The sequence below is a fragment of the Monodelphis domestica genome, chromosome 4, assembly GCF_027887165.1.
Source record: "Monodelphis domestica isolate mMonDom1 chromosome 4, mMonDom1.pri, whole genome shotgun sequence".
NCBI classification, from domain to species: domain Eukaryota; kingdom Metazoa; phylum Chordata; class Mammalia; order Didelphimorphia; family Didelphidae; genus Monodelphis; species Monodelphis domestica.
This window is the reverse complement of record NC_077230.1, coordinates 233,010,173-233,015,608: the sequence shown is the minus strand read 5'-3', so window position 1 is coordinate 233,015,608 and position 5,436 is coordinate 233,010,173.

Genomic DNA, 5,436 nt, shown 5'->3' with positions numbered 1-5,436 from the left:
CACAGTCATATATTTTACTGTGGCAGATCTGTGCTTGGCATTCTTCTCAATCCTTATTCATAAAAATTCCAGGAATATATTTGCCTTAACCTGGAAAGGTTCTCAGTAGACCTGGTGTCTGCTAACACAAGGGTTCATGGACAGTTCTACATTTTTCTCACAAATTTTAACACAGGATTTAGCAAATATTAGTTTTCAGAATAGCTGTTGGATACAATGTGTAGATGATTTGCTCTTGGCCTCACCAAATGCCACAGCATGCCAGGAAGATAGCAAACATCTCCTTTTAGAGCTACATAAGAGAAATTACAAGATCTCTAAGGCAAGTTTCAGTGATATCTCACCAAAGTAGAATATTTAGAGTATTTTAACTGCTAGTGCCTGTTCCATTTCTCCTAAGTGCATTGAAGATATTCAGAAATTGAGTGCTCCATTCACTAAAAGTAGTTAAGAGTAATTTTAGAAGCAACAGGGTTTTGTAGGCAGTGGATCCTTTGCTATGGGGAAATCACTAAGCCCCTTATAGCTCTGACAAAAAAAATCAATATCTGAACTACTTAGATTAGAGGCAGAACACCTGTCAGCTCTTTCAAAATTAAAACAGGTTATCCTATCTGCCCCTGTTCTAGGCATTCCAGATTACAAAAAGCCATTTAGTTTGAATGCACATGAACAGAGAGGGGTAGCTTCGGGTGTTTTAACTCAAATTTTAGGACCTTTTCAGCATCCAGTTGCTTATTATTCAGCCCAGCTGGACCCAGTAGCTTCAGGAGCCCCACCATGTCTTTGAGGCATAGCTGCCACAGCTTTGTTAGTAACTAAATCTGCTGGTTTTGTATTGGGATGCCCATTAATCATAATGTGCCCACATGAAGTTGAAGCACTGTTGCTAAAGCATAGAACACAGGCATTTTCTGATCAAAGACTCATAAGGTACAAAGTAACATTGTTAGGTAATAAAAATATAACCTTGAAACACTGTACAGTTCTTAACTCTGCAATCTTGCTTCCAGATTTGCCAGTTTCAGAAGAACCAGTTCATAGTTGTGAATCTTTAGTGACTGTGGCTGAAAAGCCTCGAGATGATCTCTTCAAGATAATCACTCCTTTAGACAACCCACATTTAGTCTTATTCTCTGATGGTTCTTCTTTCATGAGGGATGACCTTCACTACCTTGGAGCTGCTGTAGTCACAGAATTTGCCACTGTGTGGTCAGCTTCACTGCCCTCAAATATAAGTGCTCAAGGTATAGAACTTATAGTTCTAAAACATGCCTGTATAATTACCAAAGATAAGAAGGCAACACATTATACAGATTCTAGATATGCCTTTGGAAAATGTCATGCAGTGGGTATACTATGGCTCCAAAGAGTGTTTTTAACCTCAGCTGGAAAATGTATCAGAAATGCAGAAATCATTTAAAAAGTGTTTTTTCTCTCCAGCTCCCTGAAGCCCTAGCTATGGTTCATTGCTCTATCCATACAGGTGGCTCTGACCCTGTCTCTAAAGGAAATGACCGAGCAGATACCACTGCAAAGCTTGCTACCTCTGAAGGACCTGAATTAATTTTAACTTTGGCAACTAGTAATGACTCAAATTTATCCTTTTCTTATAATGAACAGGAAGTGGAAAAATGGAAACAAACATTTAAAGCAAAACAGATCACTGGAGTATGGGTGTCATCTGAAGGTTTGTATCACCAAATATGCTTGTAGACTCTGTTAAAAGAGTATGGATAGTCCCTGGTATAACTACCCTAGGATTTAAAGTGTGTGCAGCTTTCTCCACCTGTCAAGCTTATAATAAGCATGCCTTTTGTGGCAAAGCTTTTGCTGGGCATCCTCTGGCTTACACACCTTTTGAACACCTGCAAATTGATTTTATCACTATGCTAAAGGCTAGACTTTATAAATTTTGTCTGCTCATAGTGGATCAGCTGACCAGTATAATAATTAAAAATAAATATTTCTTGCTACCCAGAGGTATATATTTTATAAAGTTTATTATGAAGGGTAGACAATCATTCCTAAGTAACCTGGCCTCATGGAGCCTAGCCTGCCAGCTCCTCTCTCATTTCCCCCTCACCTCCTGCACTGTCCCTTCTCTTCAGGCTTCCCTCATGGTCTTCTCGTCCATCTCTCCCTTTCTCTCATTGGTCTCCCCATCCTGCCCCAAACCTTAACTTTTATTGACATACAGAACATATCCCGATGAAAATCTGGCGCAACTGTGGTATGTCAAGAATGTTTGATGAACATGTAAAGTTACTCAGGAAGGGGGAGGGGATGAGCTTCCTTGACACACCAGATTGCCAGAAGCATTTCCTAGCTCTTGGACAACACTGGCTTTTGTTGCCAAGGTACTCTTAAAATAGATTATTTCTTGCTTTGGCCTGCCAGCACATATTGATTCAGACAGGGGAACTCATTTTACCAATTAGGTTTTGTCTCAGGTATATCCTTTTTTTTTTAATACCCTTACCTTCCACCTTGGAGTCAATACTGTGTATTGGTTCCAAGGCAGAAGAGTGTTAAGGGCTAGGCAATGGGAGTCAAGTGACTTGCCCAGGGCCACACAATTGGGAAGTGTTTGAGTCCAGATTTGAACCTAGGACCTCCTGTCTCTAGGCCTGACTCTCAATCCACTGAGCTACCCAGCTTCCCCCTCAGATATATTCTTGTTTGGAGATGACTTCCAAATTCCATGTACCATATCACCCCCAGAGCTCAGGCCAAGTTGAAAGAATGAATAGAGATCTTAAGACTATGAATGGAAAATTATGCACAGAGACCCTCTTAAAATGACCTGGAATTCTCCCTCTGGCCCTCTTTTATCTTTGAAGCAGGCCCAGGGGAGATCTACACATCTCACCATTTGAGATGCTTTTTGGACACCCCCCTCCATACAGGCTAAGTCTTTTTCTCTTGTATACACATCATTACTGGGGGAAAGGGTACACTTCCATTGCTTCATATATACAGGACTTATGGATTAAATTGCGAGACTCCATAAATCTGGGGCTACTGTACAAGCAGGACCTATAGACTTCTTGTTCCATGACCTACACCCAAGTGACAAGGTATATATAAAGAACTTCCAGCAGTCTGGAGGAACTCAGACTGCCTGGAAAAGTCCATTCCAAGCCCTGTTAACCACTCCAATCTCTATCAAAATTGGAGAAAAGGACTCTTGGGTCATTGCTCAAATGTAAAACTGGCACCTTCTATAGACACTGAGTGACTATATCCTGTCATACTTATTGTATTTGTTAATTATTTGTTTTAAGGTTTAATTTTGTTTTTAAGTTCACATATTAATCTGATCTAATATATTCCATTACACTATGCCACCTTCAGTTATTGTGTTTTGACCATTAACTACATTTTCTGTTATTTTTTTTTTACTCCTCCTGTGACTAGACTCGAGATATAAGTCCATAGACAAGTTGAACACAGTTTTGGCTGACACACTGTCATGGAATGTGAAGTATAAATTTTTTGTATTTTTTAAAATTTATTATTGCTTTTCCTTTCATGTGTAATAGTATATTTGAAGTTTTTTCTCTTATTTTTTGTACTTGAAGTACACATGTAACCAGTATTAATGGCTTTTTTATTTTGCAATAAAATTAATTTAAAATATCCATTAGCCTTAATATCAATGCATACTATAAAGATTAAAATTAGGGGAAGCTGAGGCAGGTAGAAATTAGTTTCTCTCTGCAAGGAGTATTATATTTTTAGAGGTTTATTGAAGATTAAAAATTAAAGAAAATATAGGATAAGAAAGCACGTGTCTAGGCCCAAGGGCCTAGACAACGTCACCTACATTATGAAAACAGTCGCATCTGCTTGCAAACGGAAACAGGAAAGACCCCTAAAAGCCTTTCCAATCAGGTTAAATACCCCTTCTCGATCTCGGCCCAGGTGAGAATTCAGTGAGATCACAAAGAATTCTGGAGGAAGTGGACCAAGGACTTCTGGGGATTGAAGTCCTGGATTCAAGTCCATTTTTATATACCCCTGTTTGATTCTTATTGGGAATGGTTTCCCCAAAAAGGATCATGAAAACATAATCAACTTAAAGATTACAATAATTTGAGGATGAGGAGAAGAACAAAACCAATAACTGCTTGATGCATTGACAAAAAGCCAGTTCTGGCATGAAAGTATACATACAAATAAATGTTCAATCAACCACATCCAAAGTTGTGGATGCTTTTTCATGGTGTCTTCTCCAACAGTTCAATTTTTGGATTCAGAGAGGTATCATCTTTCTTTACCTAAAATTCTTCTCAAAAGGAATTTAAACTTTGCAATTTAAATAATGATATTTTTTACATTTCCCCGTTAAGAGGGTGATTGAAAAATACAGGATCACTTAGGGATGCATGGCTGAGGTATGAGGTATATGAATCAATTGGCAAGAGAAATTAAAAAGATCAGAAAAATCCAAATAAAAAAGAAAATTTTCTGGATGAAAATATAGACTATCAAAGTCTTATGTATAAAAAATTTAAGTAAAAGAAAAATAAATCTATAAGAGGTCCTTGAATCAGGGCCCAATCAAAATGATCTAAGCAATGATGCATTTACCCAGTCAGTAGCCAGGACTACATGAAAGGCAGAAAAGGGACCAGATTATAGGAGCCAAGGTTGAGATACTTGGTAGAATGTGGAACAAGGAAGATCTGCCTTTAACACATGTTAAACAACCACAACCTCGAACCCCAAACACGTTCAAGTCCTCTTTGTCTAGGCTCAAAATTACTTTAATCCCACCAGGATTGGTTGGTCTCTTTGACTTTGTGCTCGATTGGCACTATGCAGTTTAGCTTTGTGCTTCTTTGGCACTGTGCAATGGCTCTTTTGTGTATATCTTGTCCTGGAATCAGACAGAATCTTTAAGCAAAGTCCCATAACTTATTTTAAACAATTAGTGGCATCATTTTTATAGTCTCTAGCTTTTTGGGCATGCATTAGCAAATTTTATTTTAAACTTATAGTACTGAAAAGTAAAAAAGTTAAAGAAAATCTTAATGCTGGTGATGTGCTTCAAATATAAAAAAGGAGAGAAAATATATAAAAAAAAACCTGAAAAAGTATATTGCACATGCAAGAAAAACATAATAATAAAAGTCTTTTAAAAATTCAAAAATACAGCTTATAATCATTGACACTCTGTATCAGCTAAGAAAATATAGAATACAAGGCTTTCTCACCAAAAATGAGACCCATTTCCTCTTCATATCTGGCCATGCTCCACTGTGAGTATAAGGCAAATGAATTGAGCAAGGTAACATTTTTCATTTTTAAAGAACAGTATTACAAATATGTGGTATCAATATCCCCAAAATTCTCAATAACCCAATTAATTACAATAGCAAACAAACACACTATCCTATTTCACATAAGTTGCTGTATGGCATTTTTTTT